This window comes from Paramormyrops kingsleyae, chromosome 21 (assembly GCF_048594095.1).
Source record: "Paramormyrops kingsleyae isolate MSU_618 chromosome 21, PKINGS_0.4, whole genome shotgun sequence".
Lineage (NCBI taxonomy): Eukaryota > Metazoa > Chordata > Actinopteri > Osteoglossiformes > Mormyridae > Paramormyrops > Paramormyrops kingsleyae.
The window spans coordinates 13,387,110-13,410,487 of NC_132817.1; the positions used below are offsets into that span (position 1 = coordinate 13,387,110).

Sequence of the window (23,378 nt, forward strand, 5' to 3'; positions counted from 1 at the left end):
TTTTGTCAAAGGCTGGCTGTCTTTGATGTTATGTACAATACACTGCGTTTCGTGAGATCTGATTATCTTTGGCTTACTGAATACCTAAACACCTTCAACTATATTCAAATGTGTATGCAGTGCAGATATTATGTTCATATTCATTTTTATATCAACATATAATGTATTCATTAAGCTTTCCAGACATTGTGGGTGTCTTGTCTCACTGATTCTGGCTGTGAAACACACCTTTTATAAATGAACCGGCCAGTGTACTAGAAAATGACATTTATATTCAGCATAAACCCATAATTTAGTGGGTTCAGTACAGTTCAATTTCTGGTCTGGAGATGGTAGTTTCTGTTGAGCCATCAAACACTGTGTGAATTATGCTGGTAAGATCATATTTGGAGATGGAACAAGGCTGATTGTTGAAAATGGTAAGTTTGACCAGAATGTCTTGAAAATGATCCTACAACAGGACAGCAGTGACAATAGCACTTTCATGCTGGTTTTGTGGAGGGGACAGGCTCCCAATGCGTTAGACGGTGTGCAATTACAGGACGTATCCAATAAATTGTCATTACATCTACAGTGTATTTTGTGGTGTGGTGTAACACTTTGTGAATGCTGGCGGTGCAGCTGGGAAGTTGTTACTTGGTGAAGGAACGCGACTTATTGTACAGACAAGTGAGTACTGGCTTAAGTTTACAGTATTAATATCTACGTCACTGTTTGACCAGAGGCTTTTTTGCGGAAGTTTGGCTGTATCTGATATGATGTGTTTAGCACTTCATTTCATGAGGTCTGAATATCTGTGGCTAATTTGGCAGAATATTTGAGCACCTCTCACTGTATTGAAATGTGTATTCAATAATGAAAGTAAGTTAGTAATCATTTTTATAAAAGACCGTGGGTCTCCTGTCACACTGATTCTGGCTATGAAACATGCCTTATACAAATGCACTGTCCAGAGTACTAGAAAATCACATCTATATTCAGCATAAACCAATGATTCAGTGGGTTCAGTGCAGGTTATCTAGTCTGTATCTGGAGCTGGTAGTTTCTGTTGAGCCATCAAACACTGTGTGAATTTTGGAGGTGCTGGTAAGATCGTATTTGGCGATGGAACAAAGCTAATTGTTGAGAATGGTAAGTTTGAGCACGACATTTTCCTAGATTTTTTATAAAACTATTTTGTAAAGAATCCTGTAACATAACACAAAGTAACAGTATCTCTCTGGTAGATGGAAGTATTATTTATTTGTGCTCCCAGGGATTTGAACCCACAACCCTTACATTGTTTGTGCAGTGCTGTACTTGTTGAATTGCAGGAGCATGTTTGCAAGTATATTTGTAAACTACAGTGTAAAAAATATTTGTCAAATATTACAAAACTGCTTTAAAAATGAGTGCTTTAGACTGCAGGGTGAGATCAGTGTAAATGCATGATGAGGGACAGTGTATATTGTACTGTAGTGTAACACTGTGTGAGTGATGCTGGTTACAAGATAATATTTGGTGAAGGAACACAACTGATCATACAGACCAGTAAGTGATGACCTGTGTTATCTGTGATATTGCAGTTTAATTCACTTTCTCTGCTGGGTTAGATTCAGGTTATATATGGATAGGTTATATATGGAATGAATGCTTTAGGCAGAACAGTGTAAATGCATGATGAGGGACAGGGCATATTGTACTACAGTGTAACACTGTGTGAATACATATGATAAAAAACTAATATTTGGTGAAGGAACACGACTGATCATACAGACCAGTAAATGATGACCTGTGTTATCTATGATGTTACAGTTTAATTACTTTTCTCAATGGGATCCGGTCAGTGTAAAATTGAGAAATGAACATTTCACATTCATACATTCGTAACACCATATATAACCATGTTCATAATTAAAAAGAGAATCTGTGTAAACATTATTTGTTTTAGAATTTGCTACTAATCCTAATATAAAATTTTACCTATATACTGTTTTTGCGGTACAATACACTGTATACATCAGTATATGGGTCCAGGTTCATGTTATAACTACAAGGATTTCTTGAGGACCATGACCTTGTACTGTACCTGTCGAGTCTGAAGTTTACTTACGGCTCTGTGACACTGTGTGAATGCTGGTTTTGGTGGAAAACTGGCCTTTGCCTCAGGAACAAAGCTGGTAGTTCAACAAAGTAAGTAATGCAGTGTGTTACACTGTATAAAGGTTTAAACATAATTAAGTGCATGTTTAATAGGGTTTAATATCTGTTCAGTCTTTGGAGATGGTAGTTTCTGTTGAGCCATCAAACACTGTGTGAATTCTGGAGTTAAGACCACGTTTGGAAGTGGAACAAGGTTGATTGTTGAGAATCGTAAGTTTGACCAAAAGTTTGTTTTGCTACGTTTGCGTTTTTTATAATATAATTTTCCAAACAATCCTGTAATTTCACAGCAGTGACAATGCCACTTTAATCCCGGTTTTGGAGACAGTGCTATTAAACCGTGTGACGGTGGTGCTGGGAAGTGAGTATTTTGATGAAGGCTCATGACTTACCAAGTGAGTACATAATAAATATACAATAGTAGTATGTATGTCACTATCTGACTAGATGGTTTTTTGTGGACAGCTGGCTGTTTCTGATATACTGTATAGTACACTGCGCTTCTCAAGATAAATACCTATCTGTCTACTCAAGGATATATGAAATGACTACATTTGTACTAATTTTAGAACATAAGAACATAAGAACATAAGAAATTTACAAACGAGAGGAGGCCATTCGGCCCATCAAGCTCGTTTGGGGAGAACTTAGCTAATATCTCAGAGTTGTTAAAATCTTATCTAGCTCTGATTTAAAGGAACCCATGGTTTTAGCTTCCACTACAATAGCAGGAAGACTATTCCATACTCTGACTACACGCTGTGTAAAGAAGTGCTTCCTCAAATTTGTTTTAAAATGTTCTCCCGCTAAAGGGAGAATCTATTTATATCTATTCTTAATTTATTCGTTAAGTTATCCAGACATGATGCAGTGGGTTTAATATATTTTAATTTCTGGTCTGTATCTGAAGCTGGTAGTTTCTGTTGAGCATGATAATGAACAGTGTATATTGTACTGTAGTGTAACACTGTGTGAATACTGGTGGTGCTGCTGGATGGAAATTAATATTTGGTGAAGGAACGCGACTGATCATACAGACCAGTAAGTGATGATCTGTGTTATCCATGATGTTGCAGTTTAATTCACTTTCTCTATGGACTGAGATCAGGGTAAAATGAATTGTGTAGTAATGTTTGATAACATGATATAACCAGAGGTAACCATAAAATATACATATTTCTTATGTTTTTGAACCTGTAGAATTGATGATTTCCCTCTCATTTACATTATCATAAGTCTGAGATGATTATTAATTAAATGAGTGTTTAGACTGAACAGTGACATCAGTGTCAATGCATGATGATGGACAGTGTATATTGTACTGTAGTGTAACACTGTGTGAATACTGCTACTGGAGTTTACAAGTTAATATTTGGTGAAGGAACTCGACTGATCATACAGACCAGTAAGTGTCAACCTGTGCTATCTGTGTTTCAAGTCATTGTGATCGTTTAGTTAGTATTTTAATTATTATGTATATTTTTATATTAACCTGATTATTCTCAGTTGAAAAGGTTATTAGTGTGAGAAGTTTCTGGTGGCATGTTTTGGAGTTACAGATGTAGAGGGTCACGACCTTGTGCCTGTAGGTCTGAGGTTTACATACTGCTCTGTGACACTGTGTGAATGCTGGTGGTAATTACAAGATAATATTTGGTGAAGGAACACAACTGATCATACAGACCAGTAAGTACTAACCTGTGTTATCTATCAATTTCAAGTTATTTCATTCTTTTAATTAGTACTTTAATTATTATGAATATTTATATTGACCTCATTATTCTCAGTTAGGGAGGTTATTAGTGAGAGAAGTGCAGTATTTTGTAGTTATAAATGCAGAGGGTCAGGACCTTGTTCCTGTAGAGTCTGAGGTTTACATACTGCTCTCTGACACTGTGTGAAGGTTGGTGCTGGGAACAAATTAACGTTTGGTGAGGGAACGCAACTGATCATAGAGACCAGTAAGTGATAACTTGTTAGATGTTTTCTCCCAGGCTCTGTCGGGGCCACCTGTTTTCATAATACTTATAACGGGTATAATAATATATTCTCTGTATATCATGAATATAATGTGTTTGTTTAGTGGTTCGTGTGTTGATTGAAAGTATCTGTGGAGAATCCTGGGTATATTTATTGAAAATGATTAGAGATTATCGTTTAAAGGACAGTAATAGCTGATTGATTTGTGTTTATTCATGTTTGACACCAGTGGCAATACTGTAGCACATTTATTGTCAAATTAATTAGAGAATCTAATTTTAATTTAAAGTGATCAACATTTCCCTAGATTTTAGAATTCCCCCCTGGGATCAATACAGTTCATTCTAATTCTAATACTCCAAATATCATTAGTCATGTTAATTAATCAAACTTTTTTTCCGACAAAATCCTGCAAATTAAGACTTTGCTTAAATACTTCATGCCAGTGTTATTATTCAGTGTGTGGAGCTGGTGGTTTCTGCTGAGCCACCAAACACTGTGTGAATTATGGAGGTGCTGGTAACAAGCTGATATTTGGAGATGGATCAAAGTTGATGGTTGAAAAACGTAAGTTTAACGAGAACTTTATAAATATATCTTATTTAAAATATCACCCTGTAAATAACCCTCATAAGATTCTGTAGGATTTTGTAGAGTATTAATGTATGTACAGGATGTAATAAATAGATTTAGTTTTTATGAGACAATATTTAAAAAGTATTTAAAAAGTAATAGATTAATTGTTCCTACATATATGTAATATGAAGGATATATCCGATATACTGATATTGCATCCACAGTGTATTTTGTACAGTCATGTAACACTGTGTGAATGTTGGTGTTGGGAAATTAACCTTTGGTGAAGGAACACGACTGATCATACAGACCAGTAAGTGATGACCTGTGTTATCTGTGATGTGACAGTTTAATTCAGTTTTAGGTGTCAGATCAGTGTAAAATGAATAATGTATGATAACTTCAGGATAATATGCTACAAGCAGATGCAAACTATAAAACAGAAATATGTAATGTCTCTCAACCTGTTGAATTTATAGTGCTGAGATTATTCCTCATGAAATCAGTGCTTTAGACTGTAGGGTGAGATCAGTGTAAATGCATGGTGATGGACAGTGTATATTGTACTGCAGTGTAACACTGTGTGAATACTGGTTCTGGTTGGAAGTTTATCTTTGGTGAAGGAACTCGACTTACCATACAGACCAGTAAGTGCTAAATAGTACTATTTAAAATGTCATACATTGATATTTCCAACATATATGTAAAATGGCAGGATATATTCTTTCTACTCATATTACATCCGCAGTGTATATTGTACTGCAGTGTGACACTGTGTGAATACTGGTGCTCGCAAGTTAATTTTTGGTGAAGGAACACGACTGATCATACAGACCAGTAAGTCATGACCTGTGTTGTCTGTGATGTTGCAGTTTAATTCACTTTCCTCATGGAGTCAGATCAGTGTAAAATGAATGCAATAATGTTTGATAACTGCAAGATCATGACACAACCGGAGCTAAACCATAAAACATACATATTTACATGCTTTTCAACCTGTAGAATTTATTATTTCCACCAATTTACATTGTTATACGTATGAAATGACTGTTTATGACATGAGTGCTTTATGCTGAGGGTTGAGATCAGTGCATCAATGCACGATGATGGACAGTGTATATTGTACTGTAGTGTAACAATGTGTGAATGGTAATACTCGCAAGTTAACGTTTGGTGAAGGAACACGATTGATCATACAGACAAGTGAGTGCTGGTTTATATTTACAATATTATTGTTTATGTCACAATTATGCTGTAGTACAATGAGAACAGATTTGTGGATCAGTACCAGCATATATCCAGAACAGGAAGTCGGTTTAATACAGTTGAATTGCTTATGTTCTGCATCTGGACCTGATAGTTTGTGTTGGGGCGTCAAACACTGTGTGAATTACGGAGGCAAATTCCTGTTTGGAGGCGGAACAAAGTTATTAGTGGAAAACCGTAAGTTTGATTCTATCTCATGTTTTTGGGAACAGGGGATTCTTCTGAATGTCTGAAGTAAAGTCCTTTGTTTAGTGAGCCAGTGTGTGAAGGCTGATGGGTTTGAGTTATGGATACATTGCTAACTGTAGTTCTTGTCAGCTAAGTGTTATTAATGTATTTAGCTAAACCCTGTCACAGACTAAGCGGTTGTCTGTTCGGTGTGTAGAAGTACGACTCACCAATTATGCCAGTCTTCAGAATTGGACTGTTGTCATCCATTTTGTTTCTAAGGTCATTAAAAACTGTAACAAAGACAGTAGCACAGTCTACTACTGCAGATCCTGGGTGACGGTGTTCTTTAAAGACGTCTGATATAGCAGCCAGCGGAAGGTAGCAAATGGTCAGACTGGTGGCATAGTTATGCTGCTGTACCGTAACACGGTGTGAATGATGGCGTTGGGAAGTTAACCTTTGGTGAAGGAACACAACTGATCATACAGGCCAGTAAGTGATGACCTGGGTTATCTGTGATGTTACGGTTTAATTTACTTTCTCTGTGGGGTCAGATCAGGGTAAAATGAATTGTGCAGTAATATTTGACAACTGCGAGATGACCAGAGGCAAACCTTAAAACATGCATATTAATCGTGCTTTTCAACGGGTAAAGTTTATAATTTCCATTGATTTACATTGTTATAAGTCTGAGATGATTAATTATGAAATGAGTACTTTAGACTGCAGGGTGAGATCAGTGTAAATGCATGATGATGGACAGTGTATATTGTACTGTAGTGTAACACTGTGTGAATACTGGTAATTGGAAGTTAACCTTTGGTGAAGGAACACGACTGATCATACAGACCAGTAAGTGATGACATGTGATATCTGTGTTGGTTAAGTTTAATTTAACGTTTTCTTCCAGGCTGGGCACCTCTTTTCGTAATTTTGTTGAGAGACAAATCATTCCAATAACAATGTATTATTCTCAGTTAATTCATAGTTAATTCATCTGTTTATCACAGAAACCAAAAGTAAAACTGTTTGGTCAAAATATGTGAAATTAGTGCTTTAGACCAGGGGTCTCCAACTCCAGATGATTATAGACTATAGGGTGAGATCAGTGTAAATGCGTGATGATGGACAGTGTATATTGTACTGTAGTGTAACACTGTGTGACTACTGGTGTTGGTGGTTACAAGTACATATTTGGAAAAGGAACACGACTGATCATACAGACAAGTAAGTGCTAACTTACTTTAACTCTGAAAACATTTATTTGCTATTTACAGATTTTGTGGTTGGTTATTTATCTATATATCTATAAATCTTAGGTTAATTTAATACACTCTTTCTGTATGTTGATAATAAACTGATACATGAACTTGTTTTCCAAAGGACATAGCGAGTTGGACTGTGTTAGGAAATAGATAATATGACGTTTTCAATAAGGTTGTGATTTATGCATGGAAGTGCAATTAGTCAGTGGGCTGTACCTGTAGAGGGGTTTACAGACTGCCCTGTACTGTACCTGTACAGCGGTTTACAGACTGCCCCGCTCTGTACCTGTAGAGCGGTTTACAGACTGCCCTGTAATGCTGTGTGAATACTGGCTTTGGGGGTGCAAAGCTGACATTTGGGGAAGGAACGCGACTTTTCATAAACACAAGTAAGTAATCCAGTACTGATGACGGTCATCGCTCTGTCCTCTGGCACTCTGACATCTCTTAATTCTGTCATTTGCAATTAAGGGGCTTTTGTCCCATATAGCTGTTTGTACCCCTGTCATTTGGCACTCTCTCCGTCTGAAACAGATTATATGTCATTTACAAATCATCCTTTGGGTGGAAATATATTTTTGTGCCGAAATACACTTTAGAACATCAAGGCTTTATATCTGTATACCTCCGTAACCAAGGCTTTATACCTCTGTGACCATGTCCTAAACATGACTGAAGGATGAATCGGGCTCCTCACAGACATTAAACGCTGTTATCGCTAATAGGCAGGTGCCATGTTGATTTGATTTGTCAGTCAAAGACGTTTCAGTGATTACAGTCATCGTAAGACAGGAACCAGAGGGAGCCCAGTGTCTATAGCTGGTTGAAGAGTCCAGATGGTGGACTGTTGTTTTTGTATGGGCCTCCCATTCTGTGTGAAGGCTGCTGGATTTAACAAGCTGACGTTTGGGTCTGGAACCAGATTATGGGTGAATTCCAGTGAGTAATCACATCCCGGCTTCTTACCAGAAACTTTTCTGCTTAATTAGCCCTTTAAATACAATAACATTAGATATAATCTAATATAAACGTACATATGGTGAGATAAAATATGTAGGAAGAATGTAGCACTGATATAAAGGCATGCATATTTATTCAAATAATATATATAGAAAGAATGTAGCACAGATATAAAGGCATGCATATTTATTCAAATACATATTAATATTGTATTGTCTGTATGATTGAGTGTGGAGGTGGTTTTTGCTAACCTGTTAGTGACTGTGTGAGTAATCAAGTAAAGATCATCTTTGGACGTGGAACCACACTCTACGTGGAACCTAGTAAGAGGTTTTCCTTCATTTATTTAAAAACGATGCCATAAACAATTAAGCATAAATAACATTCAGACTTCATTATGGTTTATGGTCTAACTGTTGCACGGATGTGTAGATTTTCAGGACCTTATGACCTGTAGTGTAGAGGTTTAAATACTGCTCTGTGTCACTGTGTGAATACTGGTGGTGGTTACAAGTTAATATTTGGTGAAGGGACACGACTGATCATACAGACCAGTAAGTTCTATCCTTTGTTATTTGTGTTTTTGTAGTTTAGTTTAGTCACTTTCTCTGTGGGGTCAGTGTGACATATATTATGCAAAAATGTACAATGACTGCAACATAACATGATACAACCAGAGGCGAACCATGAAAGACAAATATATCTGTTTTTCAACCTGTTGCTTTATGATTTCCCTCTTATTTACCTGACAGGAAAAGTGACTGTAGAGTGAGATCAGTGAAACATGACAGACATTTTACATTGTACTGAAATATACTGTAACACTGTAACTGCTGGTACTGGGGTGAATAGGGGTTGTTGAAGGAAAACGACTGATCATACAGACCAGTAAGGGTTGATCTGAGTTATCTGTGATGTTACAGTTTAATTCACTTTTTTTCAAGGGGTCAGATGAGTGGAAAGGAATTGATCTGTAAGTGAATAAGTCTATTTGCTATATAGAATTTTTGAGTTATATATGGAGAGGGTTAGGACCTTCTACCTGTAGGTCTGAGGTTTACATACTGCGCTGTGACACTGTGTGAATGCTTACAAGTTAATATTTGGTGAAGGAACACGGCTGATCATACAGTCCAGTAAGTGATGACCACTGTTATCTGTGTTGTTGAAGTTTAATATACTGTTTTCTCCCAGGCTGTGTCTGGCCACCACTCGTCCTGTTCAATTATCTTTTAAAAAAAAAACTAGAAACCAACAATAATTATATACAATGAGGTTCACAGTAGAATTTATGGTTTCTCCCTTTTCACATTCTTATAATGTTTAGGTGGTTATTTTTGCTTTACACTGTAGGGTGAGATCAGTGTAAATGCATGGTGATGGACAGTGTATATCGTACTGTAGTGTAACACTGTGTGAATGCTGGTGCTGGACTTAAGTTAACGTTTGGTGAAGGAACTCGACTGATCATACAGACCAGTAAGTGATGATCTGGGTTATTCATGATGTTACATAATAATTCAGTTTCTCTTTTGTGTCAGATCAGTGAAAAAAATAAGTAAATGGTCTGCAAACAAATCTGAGCCTTTGTGCTGTATCTGTATGTGTTTCAGAGCAGTTTGTAAACATCATATACTTATAGATATATTAATCACTGAAAAGAACCACATCAATGTTAATTAGAAAATCTGAGAAAAATCTGAGACACATTGTTGTTTAATTACTTGGTGACATTCAAAAGAACACTAGTTAGACTTATTGCAAGTTATTGCTTTTAATATGCATGATTAGTATGTGTTTGTTTTATATTTGCTGTTCTGACCGACCTGATTATGCTCAGAGAGTTTATTAGTGAGGGAAGTTTGCTGTGGAGTATTTTGGAGTTATAAATGCAGAGGATCAGGACCTTGTGCCTGTCAGGTCTGAGGTTTACATACTGCTCTGTGACACTGTGTGAATACTGGCAATTTTGGAAAACTGGTCTTTGGTTCTGGAACAAAGCTGATAGTTCAAAAGGGTAAGTATGACTTCAATCTTCCTTTATTAACAGATTCTAACATGATTAAAGAGAAGTGTGTATGAACAGGCTGATGTGAAGGTAAATGGCAGGACTTTGCTCTGATTTATAAGTAGCAGAGGGAGAAGTGCCTTTCATGACCGGGACAGTTCTCCTCTATTCCAGACTCACTTGAGAATTCTGTTATTTGTCGCGTTATTGTGGAAATGGTCTGCGACACTCCTGTCTGCCCTGTGATGTGACACACTGGTGATGCTCGGATAGGTTTTTGATGGTCGTCCTCACACTGTGTGAATGTTAATAATCGGAAGATTATATTTGGGTCTGGAACTAAAGTGTGGATTCAGCCAAGTGAGTAATTCAGTCTTTAGAAATCTTTTTCAAAATTTGTAGTTTTTGATGTAGTTATACATTCAGCTTATATGAAAATGTGGGTTGTCTTTTTTAATACTGATCATCAGTGTTTGGCTATTTATATTTATGGAGATCTTATTCCCAGCTATGGTGGCCTTTACGTGGGTTTTCCTCTCCGAAATGACAGTTTGACATGAACGTTTCCCAGATTAATCCATGTGTTAGGCTGTATTTCTGCAGACATCTTTCAGAGGAGCTTATCGCAATGGTGTAATGCAGTGTGTGAACTATAACAAACTCGTATTAGGACCTGGAACTAGAGCTGTTATTCTACCAAGTAAGTGCCCAGGATTTCGTGGCTTCTGTCTCGGTGTGCGATTGCTGAGATCAGCGTTTGGTTATTAAGAAGCACGGCAGCTAAGTGCTGAGGGACCAGGGAGCCTGGTCTGGGCAGGTAGAGTCCTGCTGTATTCGTTGAGCTCTGAGTCACTGTGTGAATGTGGGAGTGAAGATCACCTTTGGAAGTGGGACCAGACTCCTGGTGGAACCAAGTAAGAAAGAAAACTGTGATTTTCTTAAACAGCATCAGCTGTCAAAATCTTGATTTTAAAGCACCTTTGGGAAAATATTACCAATCATGCTTATAAACCAACTTTTGGCTTGTATATTATTCTCACTGAATTCTCTCATAATGAGAGAAATTTGAAATGTAATGAAATTAAATACAAATATTGTATTCAATTTGTAATACAAATGTTGTATTTAAGTTGTTTTATAGATAATTGTTAGAGTCAAGTGTTGGATCTCAGGGTAGATAGTAAATTCCTGTCAATGTAGGAGATGGATCATGTCAGTGGACAGCAGTGTGTCTCAACCCGGCCCTCGGGGAACCCCAGGCTCTCCACGCTTTTGCTCCCTCTTAGCTCCCTGCCACATAGTCCATGTTTACCAGGAGCTGGCAGGGAGCAGAAATGTGGACTGTCTGGCAGGGAGCAGAAATGTGGACTGTCTGGCAGGGAGCTGGCAGGGAGCAGAAATGTGGAGCATGTTGGGGTCCCCAAAGCCCGGGTTAGGAGACACTGGTCTAGAGGACTTGAGGTTTACGCTGTTTTATGTGGGCAGTTGAGGGACACGCTGGAATAATGTGACCCGGCTTTGCAGCTTTTGTGCTGCTGCTCGTTGTTTGGTCTATGATGTCATTCTGGATGTCCAGTGCAGCATGGTTATCATCTTCTGCTGTCCAGTGTAATGAATATTACGGGAGCAGAGTCCGGCCATACTGCAGTGGCCATTTTGGTGCTCTGCTGGTGTTTTTGCTGAGCTCTGTCTGACAGTGTGAATGAGGGACTTGGGAAGCTGATATTTGGCAGTGGAACCAAAATCTTTGTGGAATCAAGTAAGACTTTACTTTTTACTATTATACATTGTTAAAATTGCAGAATGAGTAAGAGATATAAACATATTTTTGTATTTCACTAAAATTCAGGATTATTACCATTGTCATTATCATTGAAAAATGTTCTCTCTAAAGTGGAAATTGGGGTTGATGGGTAAATTCAGTTCTTCAGGTAAAATATCATTTTTAAATATTTTCTATATTTTTGGTAAAGGGTAGTAAGAATGTGTTCAAGTAAACAAAAGGAAAGATGTACGTTATTTCACTAAGAGGATATTGTCCAAGACTTCCCCATTGTGTGACTGGCTCAGGCAACTGGAAAGTCTTATTTGGAACTGGAACCAAACTGACTGTTGAAACCAGTGAGTACAGCATTGGAATGGCCACCTGCTAAGTGTTACTATTTAATCTTTATGTTATTAGTTATGCTTATTGGGTGCAATAATTTGTTTCTGGAAAGACATTAATTTTCAGTGATGGGACCATACTGGTCTTATTAGAGGAAATATAAAATGTTTTAACAGGCTGAAAGGTTTTACTGATAAATTCATCTTTTTTCATTGTATCCACCTTATTTTATACAATAGATTGGTATTGATTTTAATTGTTACTTTAAATCTGGATTATACCGTAAAGATAAAAAACCCTGACCATGCTCAGGACAAACAATTGGAAGATTTGATGGATGGATGGATTAAAAAATCTGAAATCACTATAAATTGGTATTGTACAATGAACATATAGCCCAAATGCTGTCCACTCCGGGTCAGAATTGGAAAAGCATTTTTGACATGTACAGCTACAGCCTGGCTAATGTGAGGTTGAGGGTACTGAACTGTGGTTTTTGATCCTCTTCGTGACACTGTGTGAATACTAATAACTACAAGATAACCTTTGGATCTGGAACAAGAGTTCTGGTTCAATCAAGTGAGTAATTGTTTACATTAAACTATAAAAACAGTGTTCCTGCAAAAATATTTTTAGCCTATCTGAACAAATTTGTAATTTTGCTATTCTAGTAGAATTTAGTCTAGGGAAGTCAGAAAATACATTTTTGATGATTTATTTGATGAAACAATTATATCATTAATTTGACATGAATACAACAATGGCAGTGCATGTATCTGTGCTAGAGATGTCTAGATATTGACCACTTCAGATGCTAGATCCTTATTGCAGTAGGGCAAACCATTGTGTGAATAATTATGGGAAGATTACTTTTGGATCTGGAACAAGAGTCATTATTCTACCAAGTAAGTAGAGGCAAAGTCATCGATTCCTTTAAATCAATCAAAATAACTATCTTTCTTTTATTTACGGTGTCTTCAGTATTTTAGTTTAACACCAATTTCTTGATCGGATAGGAAGTCTCTGATTGATGTTGTCAGACATGTTCAGAGATGGACATTGTGTAGAGATGTTTAAGTGGTATCTAAAGTCTGGGTAATTATGTCAGGATCATATTCGGCTTCAGAGTAAAATGATTATGCTTGAGAAAGTACAAATTTCACCGTCATTTGTCATTTGCGGCATAAAAATGAAAGAGCATGCTTTTCCTTAAAACCGCTGACATGGTAACTATTTTAATACAGTAACACACAGAAAATGTCATAATATTCTAGCTGTTTCAATCGAATAACACTCCGGCAGTAAATACAATAATGACAATGTTGTGGCGTATCTGTGAGGACTCCAGGACCAGAGGGCTGTATTCACCTCGTGGTGATTAAGCTCCTGTGTTTTTGCTGAGCTCCATCTGACAGTGTGAATGGTGCAGCTGGAAAGCTGATATTTGGAAGTGGGACGAAACTCTTCATTGAATCAAGTAAGATAAAACGTTTGACGTAATATATTAGATATTACCGTATATATCTTACTTCAGACATTAAGGATACATTGAATTATTAATGAACATTCTGTACATTTTGAATGGAAATGGAAAAGAAATAAAATACAGAAATGCCATCACATTAAATATTACGAAAATAAGATCGTAGTTTAATATTGTAGTATGGTGTTAATAAGACTAAGCCTAAGTTTTAATGGCAGATAATAAAAGCGTACTGAACCAGGGAGAATTACCAGAATTGAGCTTTCTCGGGACTTGAGACTGAAACCTCAACAATTAAGACATTTTCCTCAGAATCATTTGGAATTGCACAGGGTTGTCAGACAGTGTGAGGATGGGGTTAGTGTCCAAGGCCCCCACACTGTGTGACTGCTGGGGGGGGCAACTGGAAATATATATTTGGATCAGGAACTAAACTGACCATTGAATCTAGTAAGTATAAAAGTGGCTGATTATCTGTTTGTGATACAGGCTCTGGTAGCATGTCATTCAGCACCAACATTGGTACATTTTAGTGTTTGGTTTCCACTAAGAGCATCCATACTCCGACAGTTTCAATTAGTGCCCAGTTGTAGTACAGGAGGGCTCTTAGTATGTAGCTATACATATACTACAGCCTGGCTAATGTGAGGTTCAGGGCAATGAACTATGGTTTTCGATCCTCTTCCTGACACTGTGTGAATACTAATACCTTCAAGATAACCTTTGGATCTGGAACAAGAGTTCTGGTTCAGTCAAGTGAGTAATTATTTACATTACACTATAAAAACAGTGTTCTTGCAAAAATATCGTTAGGCTATCTGAACAAATTTACAATTTTGCTATTCTAGTAGATTATAGTCCAGGGAATCAGAAGGCAGAACATACATTTTTGATTAAACAATTATATTATTAATTTGAAATGAATATGACAGGGACAGTGCGTGTATCTGTGCCAGAGTTGTCTTGAAATTGACCAGGTCAGATGCTAGATCCTTATTGCAGTAGAGCAAACCAATTATACATGTACAGATGTTTGATAACATTAAATAGAAAAATTTGGAGGTGTAAAATTACTGATTGGATATGTAAAATTAGACTGTAAAGATACTTTACAGTGGACTTACTGTTTAAGTCTTGAGTATATTTATAAATAAATTTACTGGTCAAATATTTCATTTTAGCTGTTTTTGTTGTGTGGGGGGGGGCAGGGATTTTAGTGTGGGGGTGTTTTTGCTGAGCTCCTTCTGACAGTGTGAATGATGGAACATATAAGCTGATCTTTGGAAGTGGAACCAAAGTCTTTGTGGAGCCAAGTAAGACTTTTACAATGTTTCAGTGTAAGATGATGTATGATGTCACCTGCATGTGTTTCACAGGCCATTGAACTGATAATTTGAAGCAAAGGTGGAAAAAGTGAAATGTGGTGTGTCATGAAGGAATCCATTTCTTAGCTTTTTGAAACATGAATCTATAGTCTGGAAAGGCATTTTACATTTCTGATAAACTGTTATGGTAAATAACTGTCTAATTATCAATGATGAAAGCTTAGACACAGGCACTGACCTGGGGAGTATTTGATCCACTGCTTGTCACTGTGTGAATAACAACGTTAAAATGACGTTTGGATCTGGAACACGGCTTTTGGTTCAGTCAAGTAAGTTCTGAGGATCTATATTCAAATTTATATGGTCAATACTTTAATGATTTATCAGTGCTAATTTGATTTTATATAATCACAAAAGAGTAAATTTGGACTCTTCTTGGGCATGAGAAATGCATAGAATCTAAAATGGAATATATATAGCACATTCAACCTGGGAAATATGCTTGAGAGGTCATGGTAAATGTGCGTCTGTGATGGACTGTGATGTGTTTTTAGGTATGATCCGCATTAAGCCTTCAGATGCTATAAAAATTCGTAACCATCTTAATATGGGCACGACACAATACCAGAGACTGTAATGATGTAGCTGTCATTGTAACGCTTCAATTATAATAATAATCATGAATAATAATAATTATTATTATTAATAATAATAATAATAGTGATGATAATAGTGATCATTATTATTACTCTTTAGGTGAATTTAAGCTAATCTTTGGAACACAACCAAACTCTCTGTGGAATCATAAAAAAGGAAAATAACATACTGTAGTAGAGTTTAATGTGCAGGCAGAGGGTATCCAAGTATGAGTTTAGAATTAACCACGGATTATTAATAAATGTTGCTCCAAGTAAGTAGTGATGTAGCATGGCATTGAACTGAAGTATGAAGGTTTGGTGTACAGTGTGAGGATGGGGTTAGTGTCCAAGGCCCCCACACTGTGTGAATGCTGGGGGAGGCAACTGGAGAATCATATTTGGATCAGGAACTAAACTGACCATTCAGCCTAGTGAGTATGACTTTGTACATGAAATATTCACAGCGATGAACTGATTTATAGGCTTAACAGTATATTTTTTTTTCCAACACGTGATTTGTCTTGCATACAGTAGGCTATTGTTTTGCCCATGTGCCATTATGGCTGATCTTGGTAAGGGTCTTAGGTCTTTTTGGTGAGCTGTGTTTAACAGTGTGAATGATGGAACATATAGGCTGATCTTTGGAAGTGGAACCAAAGTCTTTGTGGAGCCAAGTAAGACTTTTACAATGTATCAGTGTAAGATGATGTATGATGTCACCTGCATGTGTTTCACAGGCCATTGAACTGATAATTTGAGGCAAAGGTGGGAAATGTGAAATGTGATGTGTCATGAAGGAATCCATTTCTTAGCTTTTTGAAACATACTGTACATCTATAGTCTGGAAAGGCATTTTACATTTCTGATAAACTGTTATGGTAAATATCTGTCTAATTAGTGATGATGAAGGCTTAGACATAGGCACTGACCTGGGGAGTATTTGATCCACTGCTTGTCACTGTGTGAACAATAACAACGTAAAAATAACGTTTGGACCTGGAACACGACTTTTGGTTCAGTCAAGTAAGTTCTGAGGATCTGAATTCAAATTTATATGCTTAATACTTTAATGAGGGATTTATCAGCGATAAAGTGTCTGAACATGAATTTCGTATAGATTTGCAAAGATTTACAAATGCAAAATTCCTTGTACATCTTTACATTGACTGATGTTTCCTTACCTTTCTTTAAAGACATTAATTCAACCTTACAGTCTAACTCGTGCAAACTTTGCAGGAAGCTTCTTCAAATCTAATTTATACGTTTTGTACATAAGTTCTGGTTTGTGCTTAAATGTGTTACTGGTAAATTGTCTGAGTTTTAAATCACAAGACTAACAGATGGTTGATATTTATTAGTCTAGTAAATTGCACCGTAGTTGTTACGTAATTAATTAAACTGAAAAGGAAATCTGCTTTATCCCACATGGACACTGGAAATGCATGGAAATTAAAATGGGGTGTGACTAGAAGAGCTTGGAAGGAACGGGGGGGAAATTTACTGTGAGAAAAATCATTGTAGCACATTCAGCCTGATAAATAAGCTTGAGAGGTCGTTGTAAGTGTGCATCTATGATATATGACAGGAGCTGTGATAAAAAGCTGCAATTGTAACATGTCAATATTAATAATTATTATGAGGAAATAATAATGAAAATGAAACCGAGAGACTAAGATCATTCAGGGTGGTGTAGCAAGCAGCTCTGATGTGTTAGCTGACCTCTGTGTGACAGTGTGAATTTAACCTGACATTTGCGATTGGAACTCTGGCTCTTGTTGGAACCAAGCACAAAGAAATTAATACATATTGTATCAGAATTTATGTTCTTATATTCTATTGATATATGATGCAAGCAGAGATTAGCCTCTTTAAGTTATATTAATACATATCTTGTTGATGACTCATTTGTGGCGTCCGATCAGAACGCAGACTGAACCGGAGCAGACGGGTTTAGTCAGGCGGCGGGTTTAAAATTAATCACAGATTATTAATAAATGTGGCTCGTAATAAATAGTGATGTAGCATGGCATTGAACTGAAGTATGAAGGTTTGGTGTACAGTGTGAGGATGGGGTTAGTGTCCAAGGCCCCCACACTGTGTGACTGCTGGGGGAGGCAACAGGAGACTCGTATTTGGATCAGGAACTAAACTGACCATTCAACCTAGTGAGTATGACTTTGTACATGAAATATTCACAGCGATGAACTGATTTACAGGCATGTAAGTGTTGTTGTTCAGTATACAGTAGGTTTCATTTTGCCCATGGGGCATCGTGGCTGACTTTACTAAGGGTGTTTTTGCTGAGCTCCTTCTGGCAGTGTGAATGACGGATATAAGCTCTTTTTCGGAAGAGGAACCAAGCTGTTTGTGGAATCAAGTAAGAAAGAAAATCTATTGTAATGTATTTTATCATAATCTATTGTCATCTATTGTAGCACACGGCATTCAGGAAGATAGTTGACAATTTCCAGGTAGTTATTCAATAAGTTGATAAATGATGCTCCTATTACACTGTTCATCTAAGGCTTTCATTGGACTGTGGGTTTAATTAGACTTACTCAGGAAAATGGGGATTATCCTATGGCAAATGTAGAAGCATAGATGCAGAAACTATAATACTGTACGGTTTTGAAATCACACCATTGTGCTGTGTGAACACTAATAACATCAAGATAATGTTTGGATCTGGAACACAGCTTTGGGTTCAATCAAGTGAGTCGCTCAAAAGCCAAGATACATTTGATAAAAACTGAAAAATGTAAAAATAAATTAGGCATTTTGTCTTTGGATGTATTAGATTGGACTGTTAAGCTCATTTAATACTTACTGAATGGTGCAGGTGGGATATATTTGCAGGAACTTGCATTGCAGTAGTTATGTGTGTTTTATAATGTGCTGGAAGAAAATTACGTGTGATTTTTCAAAGTCGAAGATGACCTGTATTTGTATAGATACATAGATCAATAGAGGCAATTAAGGGTAAAAGACAGAGGTCTCCAAGATCAGTTGGGGTTTACAACCCTGTCTATATGCAAATGTTTTTAATAATTAGATGAAACTAACTCTTGTGGTCACTTGTCTTATTTAAAATTCCAAGTTATATGGGCATATATGACTTAGATTAGGAAATCTGCCATAGGAAGTTATTGCAACAGACAGAGTCATTGTGTGAATGACTACAACAAGATTGTATTTGGCTCTGGAACCAAGTTAATCATTTTGCCAAGTAAGTCTGATTATTTATGTCCAGGTGTATATTTAAAGTACTAGGATGACTGGGTGTTGGGCATATACTGTAGTGGCTGACCTGGGGAGGATAGTGACACTGATATAACTCCATCAGGAATGGCTGCCCTGTGGATGAATGTGCATTTACTGTGATAAAAAGTTTGAATCTTGCATGAAAAGGTCAGTCATTCTTTTTAATACTGATCATCAATATTTGGCCGTGTACATCTGTGTACTGCTTGCTCCCAGCTGCGGTGGTCATCACGTGGTGTCAACACTTCCCAGATAAATCCATACAAATAGGCTACATTTCTGCAGAAATATTTGTGCAGTGGAGTAAAGCAGTGGGTGAACTATAACAAACTCGTATTAAGACCTGGAAGTAGAGTGATCATTCTGCTAAGTGCCCGGGATTTCGTGGCTTCTGTCTCGGTGTGCGATTGCTGAGATGGTCAGGCTGGCTCTGTAGATCAGCGTTTGGTTATTAAGAAGCACGGCAGTTAAGTGCTGAGGGACCAGGTAGCCTGGTCTGGGCAGGTAGGGTCCTGCTGTATTCGTTGAGCTCTGTGTCACTGTGTGAATGCGGGAGTGACAATGACCTTTGGAAGTGGGACCAGACTCCTGGTGGAACCAAGTAAGAAGTTGCTTTTCATTTAATCATTATAGAGATATTTCTTTCTTACTGAAAATGACGAGGGCAGGGCTAATTAGTGGACTGTGAATGCCAGCCTGCAGCCAGAAGGTTGTTGGTTCAGTGCCCAGGATGAATTCATCCATAACACAGATGACATAACAAGGTAGTATCTATACCTTTACTACAGCATAATAATTAAAGATGGGGAAAGGTGGAGTGGATATTTTTGATATTGGACTTAGATGCAAAATCATGCAGGGTTTATACAGTCTTAGCTGTTATGTTTATACCATATTTATTTAAAACATGTCTTTCCGTAAAGACTTGAGCAGAGCACTTTTGGTTTTTGACCCTCGTTCTCCTACTGTGTGAATGAGAATAATTTTAAGATAACTTTTGGGTCTGGAACAAAAGTCTGGATTCAGTCAAGTGAGTAGCTTCTTCAAGTTATTAATAAACCTTATATGTCATTAGTATTTTACCTATTAATGTATTTGTGACAAAAGTAATAATTGTGGGTGGACGGTTATGTATTGTGAGGCTACTGTCCCAGTTCTGTGTGAGGTAGCTACAGTATAATCAGTTATAATATTTTATTTTGTTATAATGAGGTAGTTCACCTGATGACCATAGGCACAAGGTAATAATAACTGAAGAATAGATGTACAATTTATGTACAATAGTATAAGTCAACAATAATGATACTATATTGATCCCTGTGGGCAGATGTTCACCTCCCCCATCTTACTCTCCATGAGAGCAAGCTGAGTTTTAATCCGCCCATCCGTTTAACCTTTAAGCTAAATCTAAGCTACCAACGCACATTTTTCTGTGATCCTACTGACCACAAACAGCCCACGTTTTTCAAATATCCCTAGTAAATGGTTTACATTTCGATGAAATCATCCTTAGTGTTGTCTGTACCTAAGTTTGCAGTACCCATCAATATCAGGAACAGATCTTACTGGTGTTTATATCGTGGACTCACTGCTACAGGAATTCAGAATTATCAGAATGAATCTCTTTCCAGGAAGAGCAGAGCTTTTTAATGTGTTTCATTATGAATTGAAATTGGTTATAAGTGTATCACGTGAACTATTTTCTACATTCCACTTTAAATTCAACAAATATATTCAGATGAGTATAGCTTGTGGTGTATGATGTGATCTTAGATAATGAAAATGTCCCGTGGTAAAAACACTCTATTTGGTAAACACAGTTGCTTTGAGATGTGCGGTTTATGAGCTGCATAACCTCACAGTGTGAATAACAACTACAAGATAACGTTTGGATCAGGAACCCAAGTTTGGGTACGGACAAGTAAGTGTTAATAGTAAATAAAAAGTTAACCTTTTCTGTTACACTTATTTCATATTTGTGATGGGTAACTGATCTTAAGTGTATGATGGAGTTCAGTGGTTTTGGTCCCTGATAAATTGCCGTGAGCAGGTTGATGAGCTGCCTGTTTGGTTGTAAGTTTTAAGGTGCTGTTTGTTATCCTGGTGTTTATATATTACTGATTGACTTTGTAAAACACTGAAAGCTGAACATTAAAAAGCACTTTTGATGATGAGTACATTCTGGAAATAATAAGAAAAGCTTTAGTTAAATCAAATCAGTGTGATAATGCTTCATCGAATCAGTGTAATAATACATTATTAACTCAGTTATGTAGCAATGGAGAACACCAAAATGGTGGTGTTATTTGAGAAATAGTTTTTGTGGAAGTAGTTTGAAACTTGAATGTAAGTATATTTTTGCTAAGCTCTTTGTGGCATTGTGAGTGATGGATCATTCAAGGTGACCTTTGGGCGCGGAACCAAGCTCTCTGTGGAATTGAGTAAGAATTTAATCTTCTCTAATGTCACTGGTGTTCAAAGACATAACATGGTCACATGTTCGAAAGAAATACATCATCATGGTTTTGTAGCCTGAGCCTCATACCAAAGATTTTGGACCCAGGTTTAAATAATGCTTCACATTAAGTGCTTAATGCAAGATAGTATGATATCTAATTTGTGTGTATCAAACCATTTTCAGTTCTCAAATTAGCACCGAGAGTTGCGTGAGCAGAAAGTTCTAGATCAGATCCCACATGGGCCAGTGCCCTTAAATAATGTACTTACCTATAGGCTGTTAGATTAATAACATGCAGCAGAACCTGTTACCCTGGACTGTATTCAAAGGGTAAAAGTGGAATGTGTGTCTGACAAGAAAATCTGGTATTGAAACGAACCTTCAAACTACTCTAACATGGGTCAGGGTGTGTATTTGTTAAGCCACTGAACAGTGTGTGACACTTGGAGTAAACAGATTTGTATTTGGCCAAGGAACTCTTCTGATTGTTCAGTCCAGTAAGTAAAAGTATGTGCTGTGAGCTTTATTTAAAAGTTGACTGTGTTGTTTATGAAATGACCCTTGAATCTAACAAGGCTCATGATCGAGAGGAGATGGCGGTTATGATGTCTTTGATGACCTCTGTGTGACAGGTTGAGTTATGGAGAAAAATAGGGAAAAAATACTTTTGGAGGAGGAACCAATGTCTTTGGTGAATAGAGTCAGAAACAGGCCTAACACTACATAATTGCAAAATTAGATTTTTTTTTTCTTCATCAAGACCATTTTCATCTGGAGATATTGCAAGATAAAATATAGTTTCCAGTAGAATGTTTCTGTCGGTGGTGATCTTGTTTGTCCAGTACTGGTGGAGAGTGTCTGTCACTGGTCATTCTGTTTGTCCAGTACTGGTGGAGGCTGTTTGTCAGTGGTGATGCTGTCTGTCCCAAAATATGCGAATATGTGAAATTCATCCAGAGAATACTTTTACATTGTAGCAGCTATAGTGTTTTTTAAAGATGATTCTATTGGGTGCAAATTTGCGAGATTTAGATGACTTTGATGAACATAGGGTTAATGTCCAAGGTCTGCACACCGTGTGACTTCAACGACAGGCAACTGGAAACTCATATTGGGATCAGGAACTAAACTAATTGTTGAAAATAGTAAGTACATCATTATATAGTCACAGTGATAAACCAATTCACAGGTGCAACAAATATTTGTTGATTCTAGTGAGAATGACATTGGAAGTGTAGGGATTAACACAGTGTGTATGACGATATATTATTAAGAGGGATAAAATAAATGGTGAATATTATCAGTAGGGGGTTAGATTGTCGTAGTCGGTGGTTTTTGAGGCCATTTATTTATTACTTCCCTTCCATCCATCCACATCAAATGTTCCTTAAGAGTGGTCAGGGTGGAGAGGTTTCTAGTATTGAAAAAACCGTAGTGTGAGTACGGGAAGCTATGGGACATTACTGTTTGGAAATGGGACCCATCTTTATGCAGGATCAAGTAAGTTTAATGAATATTATGTATAAAAGTGTGGAGTATTTGTTGGAAAAGATGAATGAAACTCTTGGTTTTACTTGGTTTAGTTTTTACTTTAGCAAAACACCGGAGATTGAACCAATACCCTTCTGGTCTCCTAATGGTCAGAGCATTTTAGTTACAGTTTCGGTCGTTCCATTACACAAGGAGATCTGTATGCTGATTGCGTCCGGTGTAGCTGATGGAGAATATAAGGTCAGAT

General features: G+C 37.1%; 1 protein-coding gene across 1 annotated transcript in view; it reads left to right on the top strand.

The window, feature by feature from the left end:
- Positions 1-23,378, top strand: part of LOC111847614 (M1-specific T cell receptor alpha chain-like) — a 56,906-nt gene that overhangs the window by 30,304 nt on the left and 3,224 nt on the right. The gene's annotated exons all lie outside the window — the stretch shown is intronic.